The sequence below is a fragment of the Toxorhynchites rutilus genome, chromosome 2 (assembly GCF_029784135.1).
Source record: "Toxorhynchites rutilus septentrionalis strain SRP chromosome 2, ASM2978413v1, whole genome shotgun sequence".
NCBI lineage: Eukaryota > Metazoa > Arthropoda > Insecta > Diptera > Culicidae > Toxorhynchites > Toxorhynchites rutilus.
This window is the reverse complement of record NC_073745.1, coordinates 129,397,246-129,413,271: the sequence shown is the minus strand read 5'-3', so window position 1 is coordinate 129,413,271 and position 16,026 is coordinate 129,397,246.

The window sequence follows — 16,026 nt, the reverse complement described above, 5'->3', positions numbered from 1 at the left end:
CTTCTGACCGACGCTGCTGACCAGCTCCTGTTGAAATAATCAAATCAAACCTCATGTCCCGTATATCAAATTGCACGAGAATGGGAAGGATAAGATGAATAAACTTCAGAATCCCATATGGAAGTAGCTCAGATTATACTGATCGTGAGGTGGATAAATTTGGGTTTGTTCTGAGATATAGAAGATATTATTATTCATCTAAATTGTAGAAACGGTTCATAAAAAAATGATTCTAAATATTTCTCACTATTGAAACGAGTAAGACAGAGCTAAGTACAAGAGTATGCGAGATTTCGATTATTAAACATAATAGTCATGTTTCATCTCTAGCGTAGAATTACATTTCCATATGTTCAACAACTACATTATTCCCGAGCAACCAAGTATTCCTCCTCATCTTTGAGCCAGTATTTGATTCAGCAAACTAATCATCGCGGTATAATCACAAACTCGTCATTCTAAAATATACGATTAATTTAATGGAATATTATCTCATACGCTGTATTAATTTTACCTGCATAACGTTCAAACGTCCGAAATTATGCAACCGACACAACGTTCAAACACCCGACATTATGCAACCAACATGTCTCTTATAAACGGGAATGAACACTCTCACTTCACGGAGTTCATTTTCACACGCAACTGTCCGTGACAATGATGATAGACACAAAAAGATTAAGTGAAGTGTAAGTGACGTGAAAGAGTACGTGGCAGTGATGTTCGTGATCAGACCTATTAAATAAGCTTGATGTTTCGAAAGGGCCAGGTCCTGACAGAATTTCACCGGTTTTTATAAAAAAAAATTGGCATCTGAATTAATTCATCCACTTTTATGGCTTTTCAATAAGTCATTGGAATTAGAAATGCTCCCAAAAATATGGAAAAACTCTTTTCTTGTACCAATATTATTCAAATCCGGTAATAGATCCGATGTAAGAAATTATCGTGGAGTAGCAATTGTTTCTTGCGATTCAAAACTCTCTGAAGCCATAATAAACCAAAAACTTTTTCAACAACTAAAGACACGAATTACGAATAAGCAACACGGGGTTTTCAAAGGACGATCAACAACAACAAATTTGCTGGAATTTGTCACATTCACTTTGAATGCAATGGATAATCGTAATCAAGTTGAAGCTCTATACACTGACTTTAGTAAGGCTTTCGATCGTGTTGATATACCCTTACTCCTTCTTAAACTTCAAAAAATAGGGATAGAAGACAAGCTATTGAAATTGCTAGAATCATATTTGACTGACCGTACGCAAATGGTAAGATTTATCGGGAAAATTCCAAATCCAACTTTTGTTCATTTTATTTGTTAATGACGTTTGCGTTTTTCTTAACAGTGTTAAGGCACTTATCTACGCAGATGATATGAAGCTGTATATGGAAATAAAGAAAGAAGAAAACTCTCAAACATTCAAAAATGAAGTTGACATATTTTATAAATGGTGCACTAAGAGTTTATTACTGCTCAATGTTAGGAATTGCACTTCGATGACTTTTACAAGAAAAAGAACACACTTGAGTAAGAGACTTAGGCGTGGTCTTCTATTCGAAACTAACCTTCGTTGATCATTATGATACAATCATCCATAGAACAAATAATATGTTGAGCTTCATCAAACGCTTTAGTTACCATTTCCACGATCCGTACACAAGAAAGACATTGTATATTACATATGTCAGATCAAACTTCACACGAAGACAGAATTGAATCTGTACAAAAATAATTTTTATTATTTGCACTTCATAAACTAGGCTGGTCTCCATATCATCTCCCTTCATATGAGGCACGCTGTATGCTAATCAAAATTCAAAGCCTAAAAGAACGTCGGATCTCGGCCATGATTCTATTAGGCTGTCAAAAAAGTCCTGCGGTATTTCCGCGAAGTGTCGTTGTAAGCGCGTAGTTCTAGTTGTATTCATTGTATCGAGTCATACTATTGCTTGTTGGAAAGGTATTTTTGCGCGCTATAATATAGTCCTTGACAGTGTTTTGTTTGGTTAAGTCGTTCGTGAGTTATAGTGTCGCAAATATGGAGCAAAATAAAGAGAAATTCCGACATATTTTACAGAACTACTATGACAAAGGCAAAAATGCATCTCAAGCTGCCAATAAAATTTGTGCAGTTTATGGACCCGATACAGTTTCCATTTCCACCGCAAAACGATGGTTTCAATGTTTTCGTTCTGGTGTAGAGGTCGTCGAAGATGCGCCACGCTCCGGAAGGCCTATCGTCGAAAATTGCGACAAAATCGCTGAATTAGCCGAGAAAGACCGGCATGGTAGCAGCCGTAGCATCGGCCAAGAGCTGGGGATAAGTCATCAAACCGTTATTAACCATTTGAAGAAGCTTGGACTTACAAAGAAACTCGATGTATGGGTGCCACACACGTTGACGCAAAAAAACATCTTTGACCGTATCGACGGATGTGAATCGCTGCTGAATCGCAACAAAATCGACCCGTTTCTGAAGCGGATGGTGACTGGCGATGAATAGTGGGTCACTTACGACAACGTGAAGCGCAAACGGTCGTGGTCGAAGCCCGCTGAAACGGCTCAGACGGTGGCCAAGCCCTCATCAACGGCCAGGAAGGTTCTGCTGTGTGTTTGGTGGGATTGTCAAGGAATAATCTATTATGAGCTGCTTCCCTATGGCCAAACGCTCAATTCGGACCTGTACTGCCAACAACTGGACCGCTTGAAGGTAGCACTCATGAAGAAGAGGCTATCTTTGATAAACAGAGGCCGCATTGTCTTCCATCAGGACAATGCCAGGCCACACACTTCTTTGGTGACGCGCCAGAAGCTCCGGGAGCTCGGATGGGAGGTTTTTTTTGTATTCGCCGTATAGTCCGGACCTTGCACCAAGTGACTACCACCTGTTTTTGTCCATGGCGAACGAGCTAGGTAGTCAGAAGTTAGCCACAAAAGAGGCCTGTGAAAATTGGCTATCGAAGTTTTTTGCCAATAAGGAAGCGAGCTTCTATAACAGGGGTATTATGAAGTTGGCATCTCATTGGGAACAAGTCATCGAACAAAACGGCGCATATTTGACTTAAAACAGATTTTATGAACAAATGAAAATTCAAAAAAAATACCGCAGGACTTTTTTGACAGCCTAATATTTATTATTGATATCATATCACAACGAGTGGACTCAGAAAGAATATTAGGAAATCTAAATTTTTACGCACCGATTATACACTTGAGAAAACCTATCATTTTGTACATAGATTACCGAAGAACGAATTATGCTAAATGTAGTCCTATCAATCGTATGATGAGCCTCTGTAACGAACACAGTGAAATGTAACCATGTCAAGGTCAATGCTCAAAGACTATCTGAATAGATTAAGATATAGTTAAATTTCACTGTAATATTTGGGCAGCATATTTAGTCTATGCTGGTTTGACGAAATAAATAAATAAATAAAAAAAATTATTTTGATTATGTTAAAATCCTCTTCTAAATTAAACGGATAAATTATCCAGCCAGCTCTCTTTAGTTTTTTTTAGTTTCAAGTAAGTAGTTTTAAGTAATATTAAGAATGTATCGGTCTACAATTTTGATTTACGACAATAAATGAATAAATTAAAATTCAAAATAAAAATTTTATTTATCTATCATACATAGGTGTCCGTCATTCCAGATTTTCCCCTACATTGTTCAGATTTATATATCAAATATAACTTCAATTTCTAATATTGTGACCGATAAATTTAAAAAAAAATAATTTCACCAAGTGTTTTATACCCGAATTCACCATTTGAATGGCGCAGCAAATCTTTAAACCAATCACTGATTATGCAGAAAACGGTTTCGCAGAAAAAAAAAAACGACCCAACAAAACGGAACGACGCGTCTTCGGCAGCCAAGAAGATGAACGGCCTCATTGTTTATGGCCAGAATAAATGTCACATTATGCAGTGCCGTAGCGCATCGAGGAAAGATCTTATTTGGTCTGGGGGGACATGCGAGCATAAAAAAAAACCCATGCGATGGAAAATCGATCTTCAAGATCAAAGCCATAAATATTTATTCCTTTTACCGCATTGCCAAAACTGCACCACTATCAGATTATTACTTTGATTCGTTCGTGTTCTGTCGTTTTCTCTCAATGCCCCGATTTTTGGCCCACTGATATACGATCGTTCTGCACTGTCCGCTCGATTCTTTATTTAGGACTTGTTTTGATGGTCCATTTTTTGCTCTGTTTTTTTTTCAAGTTTAGTTTACTAACTTATATTAAATTTATTTGGAACTTCAACCGCATTCTAAACGAGCGAAAGGAAAGAAAAGTTAGGTGCGATGGAAACTAATAAATTATACTTGGACAGTTCATGCCGCAGCTGGGATCTCGAACGTTGATCGTTCGTTTTGAATGGAGGGAGATAGGACCGCTCGGTGGCTGCCTGTTACCCCTTACCGAAAACTTCCACAATGAACTCTTCGGAAGAAATGTGCATTTGTGATTTGAACTTGGCGATAAACAGCGACCGTTTATTTCATTGATTTACAGCTCGATCGGAATCTGCGCGACTTTAGAAAGGGAAAATAAACAACGGAATGTCAGCATCTTTCACCGCACGGCATTACGACCTTATAAGGAAGCGCGACGTGTTCAAACGTTTTTCGAAGCATAAATTGTTGCATGGTCTTATGATTCAATTATATGTAGGCGAACTATCGAACTCAACGTAATCGATTCTGATGACGAAAAATATATCCGAAAAAATAGAGCAAATTATGTTTTACCTTCAGCAATTCGTTTCGTATTCATACATGCCATTGAAATTATTTTTCTCTCAATAGTATAAATCAATATCAAATAGGTATAATAAGAAAAAGAGCAATATGATTAACAATTGAAATGAAAAAAGGTTCGGAATAACTTTATCCGATGGAAAATATTATGAATTTTATTATTTGAACAAACCCCCTTATTCTGCTCGTCAAACGACGTGAAATGGATCTAGTCACAGTATCCCCGAAGATGAATGACGTGACGTGATAGTGGTTGTTGGATGAGATTTGAGTTTCAGTTCAGTACCGACTCGAGTATGAAATAGGAATCTAGAAAGTAAGGTGTCCTCCAGTATAAAGCGAGTGATTTTGTTGTCTCACATCACTCGCGATTCAGAATAAGGGGGAATAACTAATTACATCTTGTTTCAAAAGGTTTCAGAGAAAAAAGTCATCCAAACTGCCTTTTTAGTTGAGGGATGGTATAAACCAAATATCAGTGTTTGTTTTGACGTAGGACTACGTCTAACCGGAAGATATAGGGGGTGAAATGGAAATCTAGGCATTGAACAAGTAGGAAAAAATGCAAGATTTGGAACGCTTATAACTCGAGCATTTCTCAATAGATCGCAAAGGTTTTTGCATCAATTGATAGGAAATATATCTACGCATCTATCATAACGAATAACATTTCATTTTTCTTGAGATAAATAATTGAATAATTGTGAAATATCAAGCATTGTCCAAATACACTATGTGCCCATTTTTGATTGGTCCATTTTGTACTCCTCAAATCGTACCGACCAAAACGGGCAACCAGAGCAGCAGCGAAATAGAATGAAGCACGATTGGAAAGGAAAAAGAAAAAAATGAACGAAACATCGGTCGCAGTCTCACACATGCGTAATTCTCGAGCCAGCCAGTCAGCTTAAAAATCCCCGCTCCGCTGCCGTAACGATCATTCTCAACCGAAACGTACACCACATCGTTTCGCATCACCTCACATCAACAAACCAACACAAGCAGCCATGGTTGGATATGGCAAAGGAGGAAAAGTGAAGGGAAAGGCAAAATCCCGCTCGAACCTTGATCTGGAGTTCCCGCTTGTGTTGATCTGGAGTTCCCCGCAAGGGTAGCTAGGCCGAGCGCGTTAGTACCAGTGTACCAGTCCACCTAGCCGGCGTTATATAGCTTCGGCCGCCGAAGTGATCGAGTTAGCTGGCAAAGCTGCTCGCGACGATAAGAAAACCTGCATTCGGAACAGAACACATTCGGTTCGGTGGACATCAAGACAACAACAGGCAGTTGCAGCGAGTGGCGAGTGCCAACGCAATCGCAAAACGGCATCAGGTAGCAGAAGAAAAAAGTTTGTTCTTTATACAAACTGCTTTGGCGGCAAATCCAGAACAAGGCGGCATCGAGGGCGTTCGAAATGGTTTTCTTCAAAACCACGAGTACTAAGTTTTCTAAATTGGAACCATTCCATAAAACAAGGCGCTTTTCAGGGCCATTAAACCTTCCAAAAAAGAGTTTAGGAAATAAAGTTCAATGCTTTCTAAAACATTATCCAAAATAATAATAAAACACAAATTGATGTTTTCATAATTTGTTTGCCAGGATTTGATGAGTATGTGAATTTGGCAGTTGTTCTGAGCTTATTGATAGTTGGGGACTTTCCTAATTATTCAATTTTCACCAATTCTTAAATTGTTTCCAGATTTAAAGTACAGTAATCTACAATTAGTTCGACATTTAGCTAATTGGACGGACATGTAATGTGACTTATTTAGTTGGACATTTTTGTAAACATAGAGATCCAAATTATGACCCCACATTGAAAGTCGACACTGTACCACTGTCATCGCAAATGTTCAATTACAGGTTAAAATTACCTCCAATCCGGCACTGAGTGGTGGTAATGCGACGTGCCATTGAATGTAATTTACTGTAAAATATGTCACAAGCTGGATGGGAAGAAATTTTCCAACTGTGAAAGCTGTGGCGAGTGACAACAAATCGCTAAACAGGAAGGTTTAGCCGAACAAGATGGGGATATCGAGTGATAACAAAACAATAAACTCTTTAGACTTTTTGTGATCCTGAAAAGGACCCTTTTTAGTCTGTATGTGAATCCAACGAGCGAACAAATCGTAATGAATGTATTTTTTTGCCATCGCTCCCTTTTAACGCTCATTCGTTCGTCTCGTTGGACCCGCCCCTTTGGCTGAGTCTGTCGATTTGTCTCTATCCTGTGAGTGTGTACCGCTAGAGTATAAAACACGCGGACCCCAAAAAAATATTTAATTTTCTTTCAAACCGTAAACCCGTGTGGTTGTACGACATCGGCATCGTGTACTCAACAAAGGAGGAAAAGAGAAGGGAAAGGCAAAATCCCGCTCGAACCGTGGTGGTCTGCAATTTCTCGTAGGTGTATCCGCCAATTGCACCGGAAAAGGTAGCTAGGTCGAGCGCGTTAGTACCTGTGTACCAGTCCACCTAGCCGGCGTTATATAGCTTCGGCCGCCGAAGTGATCGAGTTAGCTGGCAAAGCTGCTCGCGACGATAAGAAAACCTGCATTCGGAACAGAACACATTCGGTTCGGCGGACATCAAGACAACAGGCAGTTGCAGCGAATGGCGAGTGGCAAACGCAATCGCAAAACGGCATCAGGTAGCAGAAGAAAAAAGTTTGTTCTTTATACAAACTGCTTTGGCGGCAAATCCAGAACAAGGCGGCATCGAGGGCGTTCGAAATGGTTTTTTTCAAAACCACGAGTACTAAGTTTTCTAAATTGGAACCATTCCATAAAACAAGGCGCTTTTCAGGGCCATTAAACCTTCCAAAAAAGAGTTTAGGAAATAAAGTTCAATGCTTTCTAAAACATTATCCAAAATAATAATAAAACACAAATTGATGTTTTCATAATTTGTTTGCCAGGATTTGATGAGTATGTGAATTTGGCAGTTGTTCTGAGCTTATTGATAGTTGGGGACTTTCCTGATTATTCAATTTTCACCAATTCTTAAATTGTTTCCAGATTTAAAGTACAGTAATCTACAATTAGTTCGACATTTAGCTAATTGGACGGACATGTAATGTGACTTATTTAATTGGACATTTTTGTAAACATAGAGATCCAAATTATGACCCCACATTGAAAGTCGACACTGTACCACTGTCATCGCAAATGTTCAATTACAGGTTAAAATTACCTCCAATCCGGCACTGAGTGGTGGTAATGCGACGTGCCATTGAATGTAATTTACTGTAAAATATGTCACAAGCTGGATGGGAAGAAATTTTCCAACTGTGAAAGCTGTGGCGAGTGACAACAAATCGCTAAATAGGAAGGTTTAGCCGAACAAGATGGGAATATCGAGTGATAACAAAAACACAACACCAAAGGTTCTTTTCAGAACCATCAACATATTCATAAAGAGTAAACAGTAAACTAATCCATTTTTCAGGTAGATAGGTAGGTATTCACGTAGGTGAAGAAAATAAAACAATATATTTAAAATATATATTTAACAAAAGCTGTCCCCTTTGTATAGTCCTACGTCACTCCGGTTATGTCCCCGACATTACCCACCCGTCTTTTTTTTACTATGTAGAAGATGTACTTTGCTGTCGATTCATATCCTTCTCTTGTCGGTACATATATTAGAACTTTGTTCACTCAGTAGAGTACTCCAAGCAGGAAATAATGGACTGATTTTTATTCTCTTGCACATAGTTTGATGATGGTTGGGTACAATTCGAATTCTAACTATCTAGTTCGAACCTTCTAATTATTGAAAAATATATTTGTTAGAAATAACATCACGTACATGATTATAAATCCCAGTCAGCTGCAAAATTAAACGAAAACAACCCATTGCAACCCATGAGCTCAAACAGCTAATGCTCTTGCACTGTACGATGACTAAAGACTGGCCTTCTCAGAACCGCTCTGAAGCGATAACGTTTATTTTGGCATTCGTCGATTTCATGCAATCAGCAGATGATTGAATCTTCACATCAACTTTCCAGCCCGAGGATAATAACAGCCAAGCCACAGTTCTTTTATTTTCTGACGGCGGCGTGCATTTTTGCGCAAAAAAAAAGAAAATCCTGAAGAAAGTAGCACCAGCTTGGCGAACTTTTTGACGCAAGTCCACCGGCTAGCCCGTGGTTAGTGAAGATATTATAATTAAATTTTACGCTCCTTTCTGTTCGATGGAAGACTTGAAATTCATGGCATTACTTGGGACCCCACTGCACACTTTGGCGGTTTTGTCGTGCATACGAAAACATCTGCAATATTACATCCGCGAGCTGACCGTGGATTCATGAGAAGATAATTAACGCGTCCTTTTTAGTCGGTTCCGGTCATGAGAGCTATATTCCACTAGTGAAAAAAATGACGTAATTCTCACACAGAAATAATTATGTCAAATCTGTGTATAATCCAAAAATGCATTTAATACAGTTCCACAATTTTATCACAAATCCGGCAATAATGTTACATGTAACTGGACATCATGACAGGTGAATTACTTTTGCAAAAGTATACGAAGAAGAGTACAAAAGTGGCCACACACACACTCCGACTCGTTTCAAAAATGTGTGTCCGATAATTGGTACCAATTTCGGCTGCACGTACAGAAGTCACAAAATCTCGCAATTAATTTGGAACGAAATTAATACCAAATTTATCCCAGCATCCATATTTCATCCATCCGTGAAATGCACAAAGCGTTAAAATTTAACTGAAAGCTGCAAATGCACCAATGCAACAGGACAAGGCCAGAAGTAAGAGACACGGGTGCATTTAAATTCGGCGTTAATTTTTATGTCGAAATTCATTGCTTTCTCATGCGATGCGAGAAAGGAGAATTAAGCTGGACCAAAATAATGGTTTCGTCGAAAAATAACGTAATGCATTCATATTTCCGTGTGCCAAAAAAACGGACGCTCTCCTGGACGAGTGTTTTTGATAACGAGTACAGTCTTTTCACGCTCTTTTTGTTCGTCTCCATTAAATCCATGATTGAAACTTTGTGATTAAATTACACTATGTGTAATGAAATATATTCATATGTTGTCTTGGATATTCCTGTGTGTGTGTGTGTGTAGATAGGATCGATAGTAAAAAGGGAAACATGGAGAAAAATCAAACGCTTTTGCAGGATGTTTTATTTCCTTCAAACGTCATTTTTTCTGTTCAACTCATTAATCGTGAAATTTTCTAGTTTTTGTACTAGTTTCGATTTTTCATTTGTTTATGTTTCGATAACCCGTAAATAATATGTGGCGCGCTTCATGTATACTTATTTCTTTCGTTTGTAACCAAAAAAAGACAGTAAGTCTTATGTTACTAAAATATAAATAAATATCAAATAAATAAATATAAATATAATAAATATATAATAATATTATTAAAATAAGTTCAACCAAGAATTTCTTTCAAATAAGTTATGAAATGTGTTCTCCATATTCCTCAATTACCTAGTCGACTAGGCAATTGTTGAACTATGAGCGTCCAACATTGACTGCTAACGGGTGAGTCACAAGTAGCGGGACTAAATTCATGTCACGTTTTCCACCACACGCGCTAGGAAGAGACAAACAGCAGTGTGTGGTGTTGTTCTCCTCTTTGTGGACGTTGTTCGTGCTAAGTGTGTTTCCGTTTATTTATAAAAAAGGTCGCGAACCGAGAGTGCCCCTTCGGGGGCTTGGACAGCTAGATTCCCGAAAAAAAATTCATACGTTGCTCCTCTTGCTTGTAACCTAATTGGATAACTGATTAAAAAATGTCAAAACCAAAATAAGTGCTTCACTCAGCACGCACACACCTACAATATTGGAGGTGTTCATGTTTTTTTTTCAATGCACTATTAAAAGAAATGCATCAAGTTGAAGTCGACCGAATTTTTATCATAACACCGTTGAGACGTTGAGACGTTAATTCCACTAAAGATAAGGAAAGATTGGATAAATTGATGTGAATATATCGAATATGACCCTCTGTCGAATCCTTGATATATACGCAATTCCATTTTGTAAGGAAGTCATGAACCGAATTTGTATGAACAAATTACATGCTTGTTTCATCAATTGAAATCGACTGACGAAATATTTTGCTTGTTTTATAAAACTAGATTGACTGAACAATAATGGATAGGGCTTTCCATCATTGCTGGTCATTTGAAGTCAGTAGGGTAGGGCGGGGCTAATTGGTCAGTTGGGTAAGTTGATCATTAACGATATCTTGGAATCTGGGCGTCCAAAAAAATAGCGATCTATGGATGAAAAATAGCGAATTGCTGATGCAATAAAACAAGAAAGAAAAACTATGACAAAAATCGGTTCTAACGTGAAACAAAAGTTTATTGTATGTATTAATCTTAAATATTTACGGAAATCGTTTCAAAAATAATTTTTATTGATTTTTCATGAATATTTTTTTTCATATAGGGTTGGGGAAAAAGAAATGTCGTATATCTGATCGAAATTTGACGCTTTATTTAACATACTTAAAATCATCCGATTTAAGTCAAATATGCGCCGTATTGTTCGCAAACTTGTTGCCATTTAGAAGGCAACTTCATTATACCCCCCCCCCCTTATAAAACCACCCTCCTTATTTGCAAAAAACTCAGACAGCCAAGTTTCGCAAGCCTCTTTTGAGGCCAACTTAGTATCACCAAGAGCGTTTTGCATGGACCGGAAGAGATGATAATCACTTGGAGCCAGGTCCGGACTATACGGTGGGTGCAATAGGACATCCCATCCGAGCCCCCGTAGCTTCTGGCGGGTCATCAAAGATGTGTGAGGACGAGCGTTGTCCTGGTGGAAAGCAACACCATTCCTATTGATCATTTCTGGCCGCTTCTGGTCAATCGCCTGCTTAAAACGGTCAAGCTGCTCACAGTAGAGAACCGAGTTGAGGGTCTGGTCATAGTTGAGCAACAACCAAACACACAGCAAAACCTTCCGGGCCGTCAATCCGGGCTTGGCGTTGGTTTGGGCCGGCTCACCGCGCTTCGACCACGACTTTTTTCGCTTTAGGTTGTCGTTCGTGATCCACTTTTTATCACCAGTCACCATCTTCTTCAAAAATGGGTCGAGTTCGTTCCGTTTCAGCAGTGCATAGCAGGCGTTGATTCGGTCTAAAAGATTTTTTTGCGTCAACTCGTGTGGCACTCATACATCCAGTTTTTTTTTTTTGGAATCCAATCTTCTGCAAATGGTTCCAAACGGTTTTATAGTCTATACCCAGTTCCTGGCCAATCGAGCGAGGGCCCACATGCCGGTCTACTTGGATGATTTCAACAATTTATCGGTTTCCACGACGATCGGCCTATCAGTACGGGGTGTATCTTCGACAGACACTACACCAGAACGAAATCGATCAAACCAACGCTGTGCTGTGCGAATCGTTATAGTATCGGGTCCATAAACTACACGAATTTTTTTGGCCGCCTTCGTTGCAGTTTTACCTCGCAGGTAGTAAAAACGTGAAATATGACGAATTTCTTGCTTGGTGGACTCCATCTTTGACGCGCTATAACTTGAGATTGAAAAGGACAATCACAACACTGTCTTAACGACACTTGTAGCATAGATTGTCGTCTTTAAATAGCCGTATAGTATGACTCGTTGCGATAAGTACAACACAAGATATGTTTAAGTGTTGCCATATATTGACAATATACGACATTTCTTTTTCCCCAACCCAATATATAGAGAGGCTAGTTGGTCACACAAATGGCTCGTTCGAGAGCAACGCATATAAAATTTTCAGGTGTGCCGCGTTTCATTACGCAAGCTATAAACAAATAAAGAAAGCATATGTTTTACTGCTAAACCCAGTGTATTTGAAACGAGACTACCTGGTACCAACCACCGCACAAACCACTTGCAATACAATTGTCATGTTTATATTTCTTGCTGTAAAATTTTCTTTAAATATAATAAACGCTATCATTGAATATCAGAACTCACAATAATGCATCGAGTAATGTTGCATACCTGGAGGTTATTTCAATATACTTTGGGGTTCGTCCGGTTTAAATTTCATCAAAACAGATGCAAGTAAGAAACAGCTTGTGTGCCGCCGGGATGCCAGGTGATTTTTTTTCAAATGTGTTTTCAAATGTCTTCATCATAATATCGATGGAAAGTTCTTTACACAAAAACGGAACTGTGATAACTCTATTCGTTTATTTCAGCTTTGAAGTTTTGGTTGTAACTCAAACCATATCCATGAAACTAATTGTAGAAAAGAGTGTATCCGGAAATCCTTCGATTTGTGAAGTGGTCGTTTGAAAGATCTAGGTTAATCTATTGTATAGTATAGGCCCAAAATAATAGAAATGCAATGCCACAATCATTCGAATTTTCGAGCGCAAATGAACTAATGTCTTTTAGAGACAATATGTATTCAGACCGCTTCGTTCGCTGAGACTAAAGATCCACTTTTTTGACGATATTTTCGGACAATAGTTAGAATTTCATGGAAATAATATCTTTTAAAAATCCACGTACGCTATCATACTAAAATGTCTTCAAAATGTATTCAAACCTGGCATCTCTGGTGCGCCACAAAGTGGAAGAGAGACGAAATCGCTGGAAAAGATTGCTTGGATAATTTCCAACATGAGAATTTGAAATTTTCAATAATTTGTTTTTTTACTCGACTACATGATATTTGTTAACTGTTTTTGTTTTGATTTAATTAATTAATTTATAATGAAGGAAAATTCTAATGAAAAAACGCTTATTATACCCCATGTGTGGGGTTAGTTGGTCAATTTATTCTGAAATATAAAGCCGTTAAATAAAAGAAAAATGTAGAATAAATGATTCTCTGGTTATTTTTAATCGAAAGGGTAAAAGGTAAGCTTAATTGTGTACTTCAAAGTTATAGCCAAATTTATTCAAAAATTACCAACTAGCCCCGCCCTACCCTATCTGCGAACCGGAAGTCAAAACAAGATTATATTCGTATTACACCTGTCAGTTATTTTCACCAATTACCTATATAATTGGGAGTACAGCTCATTTCTGGCCGATTGGGAGTATATTCGCTACAAAAAATAGAGGGACAATTGAGAACCATTGGGGAGATCCGTATAGGAATACAATTATTGAAGGGACTTCAGATTTGCCCTCTGTTTTCCCCTTTTTTAACACTAATGAAAACACCGACGAGTAGAATACATAGTTGAAGGGTTATACTAAACGTTTCAATTCCGAAGTCCCCAAAAAACAAGAATTTTTCTGTGGTAGATGGTCGTTGCAATTTACGGGCTCTGAAATCATAAATCTGTTTCCTGTCGGACATGCATATAGGGATCGCAATTACTCTCCTTTTGATCATCCGGATTCGTTCCGATTATACAATTGCCTTTGATCGAATGTGTGTCTACTGCAAAAAAGAACACCGCGATAAATGTCATTGCTAGTATACAAAACAGAAAGAGAACTTTCGTGATTAATACTCAGTACAACGCGTATATCGACAAAATGAAACAAATAGCAACATTCGGCCAGCTTGTATATTGTTCTCGCGAGGGTAAGTATAAACCATGAACCTCCCATCTTCAACTGCTTCTACAAAACCGCAGAATTAATCGGCTTGTTTCAGGGCCATCAATACATTCTACTAGAGTTATTCTTAAATTGGAAAATCCAAAAGGCTTATAAAAATTACGTAATTGAAAAACAACAACGATTAGTGCACACTCCGTCTACTAAATAATTCTGACACTTCATACTTATTTGAGACCTACAGCAAATATAAATGCAATGTCTGCACAAAATACACTGATTTTTCGGCTGCCTTCGATAGAATCAATCATCAAATCAAAAGATTATCGCATTGGCATTAGCTTTGGCTGAAGTCCTACCTGACTGACCAAACGATATGAAAATAAGTTCCTCAATGACGTCAACCTGGTTCCCGAAAGCAAGAAACTTACTCATGCCGATGACTTCAAATTTTTCATACAGGTGGAAAACTACGAAGATTAAGCATTTTTTCAAAGACTATTGACAACTTTTGCCGGTTCAAAGTGCTCTGTTATATACTTCTCTAGAAAACGATCATCAATAGAATTCAAATACGAAAATTTTGGAACTGTGTTAAATAGAATTACAAAATTTAAAGACCTAGGAATTCCACTGGATTTTATGGTAGCGCCTCAAATTTCACCAATTCTTTCTTCGACACCGGACTGCTGTAAAGGAGATAACACACCATGTAGGGTCATTGGTATTGGGTGTACCGCTTAATTCGTTCGGTTCTTTTTTGCATTAAAAACGCATTGTTTTGGGTAATGAAATTAATTAACACATTATGTATTAGCTATCGCTTGCACTATTTTTCCCATCTCTTTGGTAATTGCGGATTCCATCGCGAAAAAAACATTCATCTCTTGAAGGCAAGAATGAATCCAGCAAATTGTTGATATCCTAAAGGGTGTGTCACATCAAATTGCATCACGGAAAAAACGCTGTAGAAATTCGCCCAGAAGACCGATCCTTTTGAAAATTTTAGACAGTAAAATAAAAACTATTAAACAACTTTTGGCATTTTCTTTTTGTTCATACTTCGAGCCCAAGCCCGTATGCTCGCACCTTCCTCTTTACCCCATCCATAAGGTTCTGTACAACGTGAGGTTGTAATTTTTTTTGAACAGAAATCCATTTTCTCTTGAAGTCCGCTCCCGATTTGACAACTTTTGGGTTCTTCCGGAGGGCCTGCTTCATAATCGCCCAATATTTCTCTATTCGGCGAAGCTCCGGCGCGTTGGGCGGGTTCATTTCCTATGGCACGAAGGTGACCCCGTTGGCTTCGTACCACTCCAACACGTCCTTTGAATAGTGGCACGAAGCGAGATCCGACCAGATCGTGCTGCTTCAATAGTGGTAGTAAGCGCTTCTGTAGGCACTCCTTAAGGTAAACCTGCCCGTTTACCGTGCCGGTCATCACGAAGGGGGCGCTCCGCTTTCCGCAAGAGCAGATCGTTTGCCACACCATGTACTTTTTGGCAAACTTGGATAGTTTCTGCTTGCGAATCTCCTCCGGAACGCTGAATTTGTCCTCTGCGGAGAAGAACAACAGGCCCGGCAGCTGACGAAAGTCCGCTTTGACGCAGGTTTCCTCGTCCATTACCAGGCAATGCGGCTTCGTCAGCATTTCGGTGTACAGCTTCCGGGCTCGCGTCTTCTCCACCATGTTCTGCCTTTCGTCGCGGTTAGAAGCCTTCTGAACCTTGT